At 28.2% G+C, this 18,116-nt stretch overlaps 1 protein-coding gene across 6 annotated transcripts in view; it reads right to left on the bottom strand.

The window, feature by feature from the left end:
* Positions 1-18,116, bottom strand: part of LOC126838384 (uncharacterized) — a 57,913-nt gene that overhangs the window by 15,692 nt on the left and 24,105 nt on the right. For 3 of the 6 annotated variants that reach the window (XM_050572765.1, XM_050572764.1, XM_050572761.1), the window contains exon 2: positions 9,632-9,775. The exons of 1 other annotated variant lie outside the window; for it this stretch is intronic. The gene's annotated coding sequence lies outside the window, so the exon portion shown is untranslated. Of the gene's footprint in view, positions 1-9,631; positions 9,776-10,930; positions 11,002-15,503; positions 15,563-18,116 lie in introns of those variants that run through there. 2 more of the 6 variants (XM_050572762.1, XM_050572763.1) reach the window with 2 other exon arrangements.

The raw sequence follows: 18,116 nt of genomic DNA on the forward strand, positions 1-18,116 counted from the left end.
AGTCCTACCTGAGTATAATACTAAATATATATTGTAACTAAACTATTATATGTACCCTATGGTTTATTCTCGATATACTACGTTATACTTGGTATATATGCTAGGTACCTCTAATATTAATATAAATTCAGCGTTGAGTAATATAAGCATATCCGCCATTATTACATTCTTATTTAAGTAGTAATACATATATGGCGTCATACAGAACGAAAAGCAATATTTTTTGTGTCAACATCCCGACCAACAGTCTAATACGGAATGGCGTCTTTTCAACACTTATATGAATGACGTGTACAGTTCAATCTGTAACTTGGCATGCAAAAATACAGTAAATCATTCGTCCCACCACGCCTTACTCCTACCAGTATATGTATGTACATCATGCATTTAGCATATTTTTCATCTTTCCGCGATTTTTTCGTAAACAGCTTAAATCGTATGTTTGACTTAGCCAGACTATCGCAATGCATCATATTTTTTTATTATAGTATTGTACCTACACTGAATTGTAGGTTCAAAATTGTTTTCATTTTAACTTTTGCGTGAATCAGCTTATAACTCAAAGTAGACGTCATTGGTATAATTTCAATTAATTGTGCTGGCAACTTTTTATTTTAATCGTGTTTCTGTGTGAAAAGCAAAAGTTTCCTTACCGTTGTTTTAATTATACGAAATCAGAATAATTCGACTTTTCCAGAGTTTAAGCGTAGAATTTCACGCATACTAAGTAATACCTAATAGTAATTTTACAGTTACCATAACGTTAAGTACACCGAATAAATAAAATCCTTAACGACTGAAGTAATTCACAGTAACGATGCGCTGGTTATTTATTTGAGGGAACAGAGAAAAAGTTGTAGTGGCCCAAACGAAAATGTTTCCACTACCACCGGTTGCTCCGCTTGGGTCATTATAGAAAAAGGACCGTTGATGATAAATGATGAACGGCAGGTCATTAATTTTCAGTGAAGAAGCAAATAAAGAGTTAATTTGTCAAATAGTTTTGAAAAAATACAAAAGTGTTTGATCGGATAAGTTGAGGTTTTTTCTGATCAGCCCTATTGTATAGTTTTTGTATTACATTTATATGAAATCACTAGGATTTTTAAATAATAAAATTAAAATTTGTTCATTGTATTTTAGAGCATCTATATCATACCAAGAAGGTAGCCAACATTAAAAAATTATAAAATGTATAATGTAAAAAGTTTTTTGTAATGCACAGTTAGTAGTGTCGTCATTTTATGCGTTAAAAAATGAAATTATATTATTTTTGGGTTTTCAAATGAAAACTCATGTATTTACTTTTCTTAGTGAAACAAAAAAAAAGTACAGAACAAAATTTCAGTGAAAGAAAACTACAGTAATAAATAATATACTTAATTTATGAGTTTTGATTAATCGTTTAATATCACCTGAATTGAAACATAATTACTACTTAGTCACTAAATCTTAGTGTAAGAAACTTTGTAAAAATGTAATAACTTTTAGGAAAAAAAAGTTGCGTTATATTTAGCCTACGCCTTTTTTTCTTCAAAATTTCAAGTCGTTAAATAATATTATAAAATTGTCTCCTTGGTCTTTAGTACGAACTGTGTTTATTTTATGAAAACTGTCTTGCTTATAATCATGTTTTAGTAATGATTCTGAGCAGCAATATTGACACTGACAATGACACGTGTGCCCATCTTTAGCTTTCAAACAAAGGTATGGATTTCTAGTATGCAAATTCTATGTATTTACAAATTATAAATAACAAATTTTTCTAATTTTAATCTTAACACTTGGGTAATTAAAATAAAACTGTTATTGCATTAATAAAATTATTAAAATGTTATTTATTTAATATGTGAATAATCCGTTGAGATATTATACATTAAAAATCTATTAATAAACGGGTACACTCTTCTACACTCTTCTCGGAGGTCTATTTTTTATGTATCTGTATGACTTATGTAATTTCTACATAGCAATTAAGAAATATTAATATTTTCTTAGAATTTGTTTAGTTTAGTTTAAACGTATAGTATTTAATAATTAAAAATTATTTTAGAAACTATATTTAATTACTAAATTTGGTGTTACAATTGTTTTTTCCTTACAAAAAGTGATCTAGAACAATTTGCAAATATATCACTTTTATATGAGCTTTATCTAGTATGTATTTCTAATGATTAATAGTCCTTTTTAATTTTTTATATTTTAAATTAATTATTTAAAAATTAATAAGTATAAAAAACATACGTTGAGTGGAAGTTTCCTGTCAAACGTGTTCATAGTTTCTGTTTTTTACTTCGAAGATACTATTGAAAAATATTTACTGATACCATGATAGAGCCAACAAAAAAATTGTATGATTTTGTCGCATTTAATACGGTATACACTTAAGTAGCCGAATTGCCTATGCGAGACGCCGGCAAACGAGATGCTATTTTTTAATAAATTCCATACGGTAGATTTTGGAGCGAAATCGAATTAGTCATATCGGTTACCGGGTATTATATGTACCTATACGGTTACCATTCTGGTTACTGTATAAAACCGCTACAGTACCGTGTAAAAGTCAAATATCAAATGAGAAATATTTGCAGGACGAGTTAGGAAGTCTCAAAAATGATGAAGAAAAAAATTCTCCTTTGGTTCTTCTGAACTACAACTATTCATTCACCACAAAGGCGTTCTTATTATTATTATAACGAGTAACTGATTATTACGAGTATGGGCCAATAAATAACTCAGAAAAAACAAATTCTTTTCTTTAAATTTATTGAATGTAGTCTTAACTGATTTAAATACTTTTTTCTTCAAAATAATTATAGCAAAAGCCAAAACACTCTTCTAAGCGCCTAAGTGAGAAATTTGAAAAGCATGTTTTCTGTTAGGACTTTACTTACTTAATACTATAAGGTAAACGAGAAGAGCTGACTATGTATTTTCGCAACATTTTCATCTATTAAAAGTCTCATTTTCCAACTTCTATAGCATAACTTGTATTTTATAGGTCTTAAATAGTTGTTATAAGTTTACTCTCAAGGAGGATGCGTTAGCGAGTGAGATCTTTATATTTTTGTGAAATAAAATATTTTTTGGCCTAGGACCCAACTTAAATTTGGATTTTGTTTTATAGCGAATTATTGAGTATAACAGTTGTAATGATTGAAACTTTTTTCGTTTGCTATGCATGATTTACAGTGTGATGTCGATATCTAATAACAAGTAATTTTATAATATTGTCTTTTTATTTATTGAATCGCCAGTATCGATTGTATACATTTGAGTACCTATAATATATTGTATTTAAAACAATATGCATCAAAGTGGATAGCAATTTGACTATAATTACAATTTAATATTCTGGTTTGTTAATTTATTAGTAAAATTCAGACAGCAGAGATTTAGATTCTAACTTATCACGTATTGCGATTCAATAAAAAATATATACTTATTTTACCTTTTCAACGTCAATGTTTCTTTTACCACTCGTTTGATCGATCGCCATTATAGTGACTGCATGCTATTCACCTGAACTCTTTTGGTCTGGTTGTTTTTTTTAGAACTAAAGGTTTGTGTTTGCTCATGTGAGTAAGTACATGTTCGAAGGAACGTTTGAAAAACCGACGCCAAAAGTGAGTTTACTGCTGTTTCAGAATTTTGCAATTAAAAATCTCTTTTGCGTTGCACACTAAACCCTTTGTAGATACTTTACTATTAGCCGGCCATGGACGAAGATTCCAAGCGAGTTTAGTGTAAACATTGTACAGCCTTTTAAACAAGCTTATATATAATCAAAGTTGGGTCATCATTAACTTGGTAACGCGGCGGTTATGGTTATATATGTATATTTTATATACCAAATAATTCTTTAAGTTTTCCATAATAACAGATTCATTTGAAATTCTGCTTGTTTAGAAATATTATTAAACTCGCTGAACTCATATACGAATCGCATTTGTATTCGACGTATAATGTGAACAGTGTCATTTAAGAATACGAAATGTATTGAATAAGTCTTATCCTTTGATTAAGTATAAAATTAATTTGAAATAAAAAACCGTTTCAAATATGCCACGCTCACTACATACATAAAACTAATAAATCAAAAAGTAAAGTACAAAACGCATTCAATATAACTACATTTTTTTCGTTTTAAAAGCGTCTACTTAAACATTCATATAAAAAAAAGTTAACAATTATAAATTAGTTACTTGCTTAATGTGTATACAGTTTAAGTTTGTTTAGGGTTACATATTTTTATTTCGATCGCCTTTATTTTGGTCATTCGTTATTAGGTTTATTCTATCATGTTTATATAAACTCCCCCTTTATTATTTTCATATGTGTACTTTTCATTTCGATGAAAACCTTTCTGATCTCCTTTAGATAATACTTATCTTATTAATTCAAAAATTAGAAAAGATATTCGATTTTCTTTAATTTTATATCCATACTAATAAATACAATTGACTGTTTTATTTTAACTTTTGCTTTATAACTTAATATGATTGATTGTATGAAATACTGCTGAATTAACTTAAATAATTGTTCTAAAAATTAAATAACTGATAAATATAGTTTTTTTATAACATTTTAAAATATTAACCACATTTGTTCCACCTTATTTTTTTTAAATGAGAAAAGATATGTTTCTTTTAATAATACCTTTGCAGTTTTGACAGAATAACTTGTTGCCTGAATATTATGTAATAAATCGACCTATTCGATAATTTTAACATTTTAAATCTGTGACATTTCTAACATTAAACATTAGGTTTAAATTATAAAAATAATGTGGGAGAGTGATGATAACTGAACGGAGAATTTAACAAAACTTAGTATCCATTATTCAACTTCATCTCTCGTGACTTTAACATGTGCGGGTAATAATTTCCTCACGATGTCACGTAGGCACATTTACATAAGCAAAATAAACACAGTGTACATTACTCTCTACAACTGCCGTTTTCATTATAAATTATCATTACATTTGTTAATCTTACGCAAACATATATTTAAATAGCATTTCAATTACAATTGTCTCCGAAAATAATAATTTATTTACCCGCTGGATTATCAAAATTTAAATATTTGATTTAAACGCCCCTCGTTATTGTATTTGGTAAATGTAAATACGTATACATATGTATATATATATTTTTTAAATAGGTGCCTTAATTGCAGTGACATCGGGGTGCTGTTCTATCATCAAGTTCACGACGAAGATATTAAAAAAAACAAAACGTAGAACTTTATAAGAATCAAATATGGTATTCGCTCAATATTTAATATTTTTGAAAAATATAACTTAGTTTATAACGTAGTTTTTTTTATTTATAATTATAAATTGTATTACAATCAAATGTTGTGATTGACATTTAATTTATTTTGAATATCACATGAAAACGATATTTTTATATTATAATTTTAAATGTATACATTAGGAAATCATCAGTTTAAACTCTCATGCTTGTGTGCTTCGTCATATTTTATATCAAATTTTCGTGCAAGCCTCATTGGGTCTAATATTTGCCAACGTCAGCCATGTACATTAATCGTCTGTATTTTAAAAAAAAATATTGCTACAACACTGGCAATAGATTTTATATTAAACGATACAAAAATCTATGTAAAATATATTATTTTGTCGAAAGGAATATTCATCATCGTTTTATAAATATCTTTTCAGTTTTGCACCGAAGCTAAAAGAAATAATGTATAAGTAAAAATGTTCACACCGTTAAATATGTTAAATCGCCTTAAAAGCAGATGAAGCACATACAACTTTAAGAGATCCGTATAGTTCAATGTTGACCCAACCACTTATAATGAAAATTATAGGGATCAGAGTGGTTTAATCGAGTAAGTTTATGTTGTAAATAGGTGTCAAAAATGTGCAAAACAAAATATGTCTACTTATTTTAAAGTCTATTTTTTCTGCAATAAACTCATATTCCTAACTACAATTTTTGTACTCATTACAGATTCTACTTTACTTCATTTTAGCTCCTTCGATTTTATTTTTCTCTTTAATTCTTTATTTCCGTAAATTATTCACTGTGGACTTGTGAAATGTCTTACCTTTTAGTCATAAAACACCCCTCTTGTTTATTTCCCATCTCGTCCAACCAAATTTTACTTTAACATACCGGGTGATCTACTTCACAAACGACGCGCATTTTCTTTGAAAATAATTACAACTTTGTAGTTTTTGCTTTTGAAATATGATAAAATTAGTAATAGTGTTTAATGTTGTAAAATAACATTAACTAAAATGGCTTCAAAAAAACAAAAACAAAATTGGATCACCGTGTATATTATTTTTCTCAAAACTACCACAATACTTCTTATGTGAAGAAGAAGTATTTTATTTTAATAATGGTCGTTTAATAATATCGTTAATAAAAAAGGAATGTTGTTGTATTATTGCTATAGCACATTAGCGTGTATTGTGAATTGTGATCGTTATCGGCATTGTGTAAATGCAATGTATAGACCAAGCACGTATGAGAGACAACGGTATATATTATATATAGCTGAGGTTATTCATTCGAAAAGTAATTTGATTAGTTCGAACAAAGTTGTAAAATAATTAGAAAAGCATGCAATATTGATGTAAGATATATTTGTATTGATAGTTAAATATAAATAAAAAATAAGGAATACAAGCATAAGAATTAAATTATAGATGTATATTAAATATTTGTGGTCGACATTTTGATCATTTATTTCAATATGGTGAAAGGTGTTCATACCGAGTTCATGTTGCATACCATTGATCCGTTTAGGAGATAGAGAACCCGGCCTATTCATTTGTTGTACATAATGGAAAATAATATTCTTATAAGATAAATGATCAATATTAAAAAGAGCGTTGTACATAGATGATAAAAAATCATTTTTTTCTTTAGACTACAGTTTTGGTGCGTAGTATTTTAAGTTCATACTTCTTATTTTTATTATCAAAATTATTTATTTTAATTTTACCAGACACTGTGAATTCTTATACGGTGTTTTAAACTTAAATCTAACTGACGCTTTTGATTTATGTGTTGCAAAATTCTAGAGTAGAAGGTTAGGTGCATTATATTATTATATTTGTAAAACCAAACGAGAACGACAAATGTAACCCTGTTTGGATATTTATGAAAAGTTAACTCTGAAAACATTTTACGAACATCATTTATCAGAAGAGAATTGTATTATATTATCCAAACCCCTAGTGTTTATTTTTTTTTACATATTTAATTTTTACAAAGCTGTATTTTTACTTAAAAATATTATAATGTTTCCTATTAGTTTATTTAAACAGGGTATTTTGTAAATATACAAAAATGTGCTCTTAAATAAACATTATGCCAATAGCTGAAAAATGGATGTGTGCTGAAATGGAAATAATTAGATAACAAAAATAATTTTGTTTTAATTGACTTTAGTATTGCTGTACATTATATATTCTACACTAGTATTTATTATAACCAGACAATTCTACATTTCGAGATGTAATAACATTTCAAAGTTAATACACTTTAAGTTTTTCTGTTAGTTACTCTGTATAGAAAAACGTTTTTAATATTTTTTTGAATATTTTTGTTACAAAAAAAAAATGAATAATACTGATTAGCGAAATTCGATTTGTACATTAGTCTAATATAGTCTAATATATATATTACTACACTATAATTGATACTGCTTATTTTTTTATTTTAAATCTGTTAAGTTATTTTATAGACTTCTAAATAATATGCACCATATTAATCGTTTAACTATCAAATATGCACAGCATCGAGCTGTGAATAAAACTTAAAAGGGATGTGCGTAGTTTCAGTGGGTTTTTTGCACGAATAAACACTTTCACGGTAAAGTGCACTCTTAATAATGAATTTGAAAATTAATGGATTAAAATCACTGTTATGGTTCATCGGTTCTCTATCGGACTTAAATCTATGTGAACATGGATTATCTACTTACTGTAATAAAATCAATATTAAATATTACTAAAAGAAAATACATCGAATACAACTAATTTTTAAAAGAAAAAAAAATAGAAGAAAAATGAATTAAATAAAAAATCGATCAACTCTTATAGTTGGATTATAACTGATAATAATTATATTTATTATTAATAAAGGCTATTAAAATAAAAACTTGTAATAATAATTACATGATTAAACATTTTATTTTATAATTATTATTATATATTTTATTTGCTGAATATTTTTTATAACATATGTTTACGAATCACTTATTTGGAATAAACAATTAAAAATTGATAATGAAATAAAAATAACCAGTATTATCCTATTTCCTCACGCATTAAAGAACAAAATATTTTTAAAAAGCGATATTTAATTTAACTACAAAAATGTCACACGAAATTGAAGCATACTCTGGACAAAGGGCAAAATAAGGTTTTTGGGAAAAAACCAAATACAATTTTTATATGATATTTTGAACTAAAATATCTTTAACAAATGTTTTACAACAGTAAAAAACTTTAATAAATATTATTTTGTTTCTATCGGAAACTAGCATAAAAATTAAATCAAATGCCATAAATGTATAATAATTAACATAAAAATGAACCAAAAAGTGATAAAACATTTTACCATAGATATTTTTTATTATTGCGATTCATTTAAAATATTTAAAAAAGGCATATCATCGATGGGTCCTTTGTCCGGAGAACGCAATTTTTTATCACCAAAATAGGAATTGTCTTATTATTATTATATCATAACTTTGCTCAGTGATGTCACAACAAAAAAAGATTTTTATCTTAGTTGTATTTAATTATGGCGATTCATTTAAAACAATCTCCGGAATAAAATCTTATCAGTCGATATGCCCTCAGTCCAGAGAACAACTCAATTGTTATTTTAATCACAAAAACCTTGACATCTCTGGCAATATTAGTATGATATTATTTCGTTTTAGAAAACAATATTTTTTAAATCACATTAAACGTTACAAATAATTGTGTTTGTACCAATTCGTTTAAATTGTGAATGCAATAACTATTGCAACGGAAAAATGTAGAGAATCAATTTTTTTAAGTTCCTACAAAACAAAAGTCGTTTACTTAGATTGATCAAAAGGAATTTTGATGAGGTTTTCAATTTAATGTTTGTACCGAAAAGCAAAAGGCGACCAAACAAATAATAATAAAAGTGGGTATTATAAGCTTAGTAAGTTTTATTTAAATCCTCTTTTCTGCACTCTTGGCCTCTTACTAATTTCCAACCTGTTAGAAATAGTTGTGGTGAGTTGACTTCAAAAGTTTTAGTTAAGATTAATATCCATACTTTTTGATTAAATTAAATAAATTATAAGATATCTTAATATCTATTTAATTTATCTAAGAAAGCTTTAATTAAATTAAAAAAAAAAAATGAATTTTTGTTTCTTGAAAACAAATGCAAATATTTGTGAACGATGTGTGTCGAGTATATTTTCTTTTTCGCTTAAGATGCTGCTTATTTAATTCTATATACTGTAAATCTACCTACTGTTTTTTTTTAGTTTTCAATAACTTAATTTAAAACAAATATTTATACTCATTTCTATTTTAACGGAATTTAAGCGGTTTTCTTTCGACCGCATTACATTTTATTTTACATAGTTGATGTTTTATTACCTGTTAGCGACTTTCAAGTACGCTAGTAATTTTTTACAAAGTTAAACTTGATCGGTATTAGTGGTTTTGTAATTTCCGCTCTTTAATCCATTGTAAATATCGTGTTCCGGAATCGGGTTTGTAATACTTCCATCCAAAAGGCAACTAAAACAATAATGATATTAATATTTATTATAAAGTTTTATAAATAAAAAATTGTAATTAATACATTATTGTTTTATAAATAAAGGTTAGGGTAGGTTAAGCCAGTGTAGTATAAAACAGATATATTGTCACTGAGGACAATAGCTATTGATTGTCAAAAGATAAAAGCCAGATGGTATACATTTGAATTAATGTTGAGTATTAACAGGTGTAAGTATGTTAAAAAGTTTTGTTAATAATAACATTTTAAAATAGATTGTATTTGTTACACTTGTTCACATTATAAAAAGGCTACATTGTGTTCTGAAGCTTAAACATTAAATTCTGAATTCACTTAATTATTATTTAGTTAATTTTTCTATAAAAAAAAATCAAGTTATTATAAAATCTAATGAAATTTGACAAATATTAATCATGAAAATGAAATAAAATCAATTTTTTCTAATTAACTCGTTTAAGTTAATTTCATCTTTTTAAGCTATCTGAATTATATATAATTAAATTTTACCTTATTTATTAATGATATTTAATTTGTTTAACTTAAATAATTATTTTAAGAATTTAATATTACCTAACCTAACCTACACGTCTTAATTTTTAAATAATAACCATACAAAACAATTTTATGGCATTTTTAGTAATAATATAGAGGTATTGTCCATTTTAATTGAGATCGAAGACCTTTGCTGAACACAAAAAACAATATTTGCAAACAGGATAATTGGGTTAACAATATCAAAAATATTTATTGATATTAATAACTCAAAGCTAAGAGTAAGTTTACAAAAACAATATTTGCAAACAGGATAATTGGGTTAACAATATCAAAAATATTTATTGATATTAATAACTCAAAGCTAAGAGTAAGTTTACAATTCACAATTCGTACAATTCACGTCTATTTGATCAAAGTACCGAAAGATCAGTGCTATATTTTCTCAAAATTTAAGAATATTAGACATTTTGTACTGTTTATTATAATTCTGAACGCTTACGTTAAGTTTTCTTAGAGTATACTTGTACAAACTGTTATAATCTCCGTTTAACTTTTGATATTATAACTTCATTTTGAATCCTAATACTTTTCCAATGTATATTATTTTTATGTTTAAATGTTCGAAAACAGATATTTTTGAATTATAGCTTTGACGTTACCAGACTTGTGAAAATGAGGAAACTTTTTCTATACCAAAATATTATTCAGCCTTCATAAAGTTTGTCTATTGTTTCCCCGAACAACGCGACATCACTGACATATAATACTTCAAAATTCAACACTCAGTTATCTTCTCAATATCTAAAATAAGTATAATCAATAATACTACAGACAAAAACACTAAAAAAAGTGTATATATTTTTCAACTTAAAATTACGGTGCAACTTTTTAAAAAATAGTCCATATAGCTTCAAATTTGTATGGAATATTATTTAGACAGAGTATATTATCAATACAATTTGACAAAACAAAGAATACCAAACACTCTCTCCCCCCATAAGAGGTGAGCACTTTTTCATTATTTCGCTAGGCTGCAGTTTTAGAGCTTGAGGCCCAAAAATTATAATGAAGTTAGATCTAGAGTTAGGTTATAACATATACAGTTATCTCAAAACTCTAAAGTCAAACTTTTGTTTTTATTATGGAAAAACAACAAAAGGGGGGATGTTATTGCCATTACAATTCTTTTATCGGCATTTTTATTTCTGCCATCTACATATCTGCATTGAAGCAGTTATTACATTTAATTTCATTAATTTCAAACATATTAATTCTTGTAGACCTGTAACGTCTCCTGCCCATTGATATTGATGCTCCGTCCCCACTATGTTTCGACTCCACTACACCGGCTTTTCACTACGCATTTATTTATTACTAGCTTTGAAATTTGAAACTTTTATCACGATCACAAAATTAAAACTAGCCCGGATTTGAAGGATATCAAAGCAGGTAAAGCACCTAGAAAGGATAAAATGAAATACCCAGAATCCTTTAATAACTGAGAACCTTATAAGCATTTAAATGGCTAGGGAAAGTGTAATATGAAATATTCAAGCCCAAAACATTATTAAATCCATATAAACAAGTAGATATCATATAGCTATTACAAAGTCTGGCAACCCGTATTACAACCTTTAGTAAGTTACCATGCGATAACGCTTCTCTTCGTTATACATAATCAAACCACCCCAGTGGTTTATTAGTGAACGCATAGAATCCTTAATCGAAAAGGTCATTTTGGCATGCCATGTAGGATTATGGAGCAACCTGACTCGAAATAACTATGTTTTAGCGATAAATCACATCTTAATAATATTATTGTTATTATTATTCCTTTAAGGTAAAATAAAAAGACGGCTCAGCATTTATTCATTTATGTACGCTATTAAAAATTATTTGAACTGGTACAGTTACAATTACCGCCATAACAATAATATGTTTTAAAAGTACCTTTTTATTGAAAATATAATATTAATAATATTTATCACAATGGTTTTTAATATTGTCAAAATATATTTACAACATGTATTTTTGGAAAGTAATCAAACAAAAATAACCTAAATCCTAAAAAATTACTCTTTAAAAAAATACATCTTACTTGAACAAAAAAAAAATTATTTATTATAAGCCAGATTTTGTATGAAACATTTTTAATTGCAGCTATTATTTCAATGAAAAAAATAATGAATCATAAAATTCAAAAAACCTTGTATTTTGTTAAAATATTTTAGATCACAATACGACGATACCATAATAGTTTGATGTTTATCTTACACATCCAAATAATGGAAAAGAAGTACCGCTTCGATGGCAATATTATAAATAGGTTTAAAACTAATTATTTAAATTTTGTAATATTACAAAAAGTATGTTCAATAAGTTGCGATAATATTCGTTCTTCATAAAAAAATTGATAAAATAAAATAATTTATATTTATGGAAAAAGAAAACTTTAAAAAATATATCGATAGCATCAAATTATTTTTATTTTAAAGTTAATTAATTTGTATTTTTAATAATATTATACTGATAATGTACTTTGATTAAAATGTCTTAAACTCTTAAAAATATTACCAGAACAATACCTACAAGGACCTTTTTATTTCGGTTTTTTTACTTTACATTGATAAAAACACAGGAAGCACGTAGGTTTGTTTTTTGATTGAAAGTGCCTAGTGTACGAAAATGGAATCTTCGTGTTATTTTAGAATGCTTACTTTCCTTTAGCTCCTAGTGACGATATTGCTCTTCACATTTTACTTTAACAATTGAGCTTGCGGCGGCGAACGGTGTAAAACGGTATTCAGACTATAATCGATCACGCAGAGCAGTGACGCTACGTTATTATCATGATAATAATATTCAAAAATCTCTTACCGGCTGCGACTAACTTTAAATAAATGTATACTGAATTGTTTTGCCAAATTATTCTACCAGAATACCACCTACTTCTAATATTAAATCACTTAGATTTTTTTTTTTTAAATTTCATTAAAAACTGCCATTTTAAATGATTTGACTGCGGATTACTCCTATATTTTGTTATTAGCTTTATTATATTACACAACAGAAAAACTGTACTTGTTTCTATGAATATTTCAAACTACGTTGCTGTGTGTTAATACTGAAAATTATTTTTCTAGTTAAAAAGAATATCAATCTGCAATTATTATCTATGGTTTTACTTTATCATACCGTTTTGTTATTTTACCGTTTGAACTTTAGGAGTACATGATTGCTAAAAAACTACAATAAATGTTCATACTAATAACTCATTATTATGGTTATCTTGATTTTTGTTTTAATTAAATAGAAATAAAAAGAGTTTGTTAGTGTTTGTTAACATTTTTTTAAAGTTTTTGTCTGGGATGAACACAGCTGGGTAATTCGTAGTCCTTGTATTGTTTATAATAACTTTAATGGTAATATTTCTATAACGTGTTTATAACTGACACTTGATATTAATATAACATAAATAAACCGGTTTTCAATAATATTTTATAGTATTTTGTAGTTTGTACACAATTTACATTTTAATCATTTCAAATATTTTTGTTTATATTTTCGTTTTTTTGTAGGGCGAAAATATTTTGTCAGCGACTTTTCACGTTTAATTGTAAAAACATTACGTGTAGGTATATAAAACTTTATAGCTGCGTATTTTCAGCAATTTTAGTTTGTACAAACCGTCGCTAATCCAGCGATGTCCGACTAAAATGAAATTCGTGTACGTAAGCTGATTTGGTAATTGCTAATAATTATACACCCCATTGTTATTTGGTATTATTAAGAGCCGTGTCGGGAGGGTTAATCGAAACGATGATTACCTACACAACCGAAATTCGCTCGGTCTACCCAACGGATAACAACTGTCCAGAGGGTCCAGAAATCGTAGGTAGTTTACGATCAATTTTATAGTGGACTTGATGCGAATCCGGTTCCGGTGGAGATTTATTTAGCCGACCGACGTTATTATAATTAATTGTACTATACGGTTTGACCGGATGTCTGGCCGAAGATGAAAAAAAATAAAAGATGAAATAGAAAAAGTTCATGGTTCCATGAAAGCGGAAATAATGAAGGGTAGCCGAGTTAAGACCGAACAAAGTTTCAGATACGCAGCACATCGTACGAATACTAATGTCGGTTATGGTGAAATGACCGAAACGCCCGGAAAGACGAGTCTGAGAAGTGGTTCACACTATGTTCCTGAATTAATTGTTTTCATAAAAAACTTCTTTATTGTACACATTGTTTAATACGTACATAAATATTCATATATTACGTCTATTGCGACTCATACAAGTCTAAATAAGTCTATTTAGAGGCATATCTAAAATAAAAACTAACATTTTCGCATAAAAACTCAAACGAACATAAACAACCATCACTATTATACACGTATGTGAACTTGGCGGCCATCATATAACAGATCTCAACCAAAACCATCCAACAATTTTGTTGGTCATTTTGGATCATTTAAAAAATTAGTTGGACGTTCATTACAGAGTTATAAGCTTTTTTCGAAAAGCGCCGCTAGGTTCACGCTAATGGCGTCACCTTATTATAACACTTAAAAAAGTCACCAACAATGTTCGTATACATTTCGCACCCCCGCTTAAAAAGTGACACAACTGAAAAAACATGATTTTCTAAGTTATTATTATAGCATATTTTAAATAAATATCATATTTTTATTGTGTAAAAATGATATAAGTCTATTATTATTTTTCACCAATTTGCACAAACGTCACTTTTGGTATTACAATATTTTACTGATACAATATTATCAAATATTATTATTAAAAATAGAGAATGTCGACAGTTTATAGGGAAGATGAGCACACATAGAGAGTATAGTGAAAAAACCAAATAAATTGATCAATTAATGAAGTTACAAAAAATTTAACAAAATGTTGTACTTTTTTAAATGACTATTGGAAAATGGCATTTTTCCAGTTGTGTCAATTTTTAGGCAGGGGTGCGATTTGTTGAACATTGTTAGAGCAATCAAAACATTTGTTGGACTTGATTTGTTGAGCTAAAGTTTTCGATTTGTAACGTGTAGGTAGTAGGTACACGTATTAACATTTACGGATACCTCATCCTTACCAATGCATCACTAGCAATTATTATTATAAATTTAAAATAAAGTTATTTTTTAATACTTAATGGAAATACACACATTTAAACAAATAATGATCATATTATATGTAATAAAATATAATTTACCGCTTAGTGGTCTTTAATTTTTTACGGGTTTGACACCTCCACGAATCTCAGTCACTGACGTATAGTAGGAGAAGTAATGTACCTGTATTATGTACCATTACATTATTTATGTACAATAGTAGCCATACTCATACCCTGACCTTAATTGGAAAATATGGTCCTCTAGGTTGGGGGTTGAACGACACCCTAATAACCCGTTCTCGTAAAATGTACAGTGGTGTGAATCTTTAAGCTAAGCGTATTTAGAATATAGACTGAAAAAGGAAAAAATATTAAGGCTCGACACATGGAACGTAAGAACTTTGTTTAAAATGGAATGGTATAAGTTTTAACCGACGAGGTATTTAAGTACAAACTGCTAGTTGTAACACTGCAAGAAGCTCGATGGCTTGGAAGTGGCAATGGTAAATCTGGAAATTCAGCTATATTCAAATAGTAATTAACATGAATTAAGAGTAGGATTATTATTAAATGAACGTACGTTAACAAGTATTGAAAGTTTCACGACAGTCAGTGAGATCGGTTATGTAACATTGTTATAGCCGGACAAGTGTGGGATAATGTGTATTTCATATTTTTGTTGTTAAAAAGCTCAGACTAAAAAAACACCATCATACCGCTGGATTTCATCCGGATGGATATTTACAGAAAAAAACTGACTTTTAAAATATTCTATATTATACAAGGTGTATAGTTGTATTTATGCGCATACGGCAATACGGAGAGAACAGCAAATAAAAATAAAAACCAGTGCTTTCGGTTTGTATGGCACGGGCGAGATAAAAATACAACGTGTACAAAAGAAGGAGCGAACGAAGAGAGGCTAAGGATGGGGCACGAGCTTTAAGAAATACATGGGCTTTTTGATTATAACAGCACAGTGCGAGTATTTACGTCGTCGTCGGATCGATGACGTCGGTTGTAATATTATATAACGACGATAAGTTGTGTTTGCCGCGTATACCAAAGCCGCCGGCTCTAAGTATAGCTTGGTTTTTTCCCTACTAATTGAACTACCTGTGCTCATAACGGTGCCGTCGACAAAGCGACACACCGATATATAATGTAAAACAATAACCAGCAGCCAGCAGGGAAATGGAAATGGAGGGACACGCGTTTAGTGGCTCCGCAGGTGACGGAGACCGCACTGTTGAGTGGGTCTTTCTATATACAGGGTGTTCCAGAGCAGACGACAAAACTTAAAATTCGAATAAAGCACCTGGAAACTAGAAAACAAAAATCGCTTCAGTCGTCGAATATTATGTATAAAATAATGTATAATAGATGCATGTATAAGATGTTATTTCAGATTTTGTGGTAAAAATACTTATACAAAAACAAAAAACAAAATGTTTATTGATTTTATAATACCTACGTTTGATTGTAATAGGGAACCGTTTAGATGAAAATTCAAATAATTTAAAAGCTGAAAAATTACGTTTATAATCATAGAATGCACAGACATTTTTTTCAAATTAATTTATTCTTTTAATTGGTTTTCTTTGACAAGTTATTGTAATCGATTTTATAAAAAAAACATGTCTACATAATTCGAATACACTCAAGTGCAACATTAACATATTAGCAACTGTTGTTTTGCTGGCATTCGTCCAAAAGACACTATTTGTTACATTTTGTGTATTTTTAGTTTTCTTAAATTTCGCTTTTTATTCTGAAACACCCTGTACGTGTATAAACAGGGGAGCAAGTGTTACGGACGCATAGCTGCTAATACGTTACAGTTGATATTAATGACCGCCAATTAATATGAAACAAAAACTTTAAACATCTTGTAGGCAGCCGCTGTCGGGCAGGGAAATGAATAAAAATTATGTTGTGGTGCGTAGCGTTCCAGTTGTGTTAAACGAACCAAAAATAAGCATAACAAAACCCAGTGGCGTATTAAGCGATTAACTGTCTCTGTATAATTATTATTATTGGCTTGTTCGATGGAAAATGTATACTTAGCTATGGGTTAGTCGAAAAACGATTGGCAATAAATAATGAATGTGTTTGTGCGAATAGAATGTATACAACAATAATTTTCTCGCGTACTCTCGACCGCCCGGTGTTTTATTATTATCAATTTAAACTTCTCTCATCCTCGCTTTTCCAAGTACAACCATCCTTGCGAGTAAGCTAATAGTCTGTTTCGACTGTCGCTTGCGTTTGATCAAGACACAACTCGATAAATTGACGTTTTATTGTAATTGTCATTATAATTTATGATATTACTTTGGATCAAGAACAAATGAGACAAATATAATTGTGCGATTTCCATCATGAAATAGTGATTTTATTTTTTTATTTGAACTGTTAAGTTTCAATTTATTACACACAACTATGGATAAAACAAAAACATTTTTAGTTTTTTTTTCTAAAAAAAAAACAACATATTTTCCCCATTTTTACACAACTAGTTTTATTAAATATTCGAAAAGTAGTTGGACTCTTTTAGATTTTATGGTAAAAAAGGGTATTAAACATTTTTTTATAAAGGAAGTTTTAGTATAGGACATAATAATCCACTTAAGTGGATCCACACAAGTCTGAAGCGACTTAATACTCTCCCCCACTCGAGTGTGTCTATTCCTCTAAAAAGCATAATACATT

This window comes from Adelges cooleyi, unplaced genomic scaffold (genome assembly GCF_023614345.1).
Source record: "Adelges cooleyi isolate 19-005CV unplaced genomic scaffold, UGA_ACOO_1.1 ACOO_flye_CR_arks_rails_tigmint_CR_PRNA_30, whole genome shotgun sequence".
Lineage (NCBI taxonomy): Eukaryota > Metazoa > Arthropoda > Insecta > Hemiptera > Adelgidae > Adelges > Adelges cooleyi.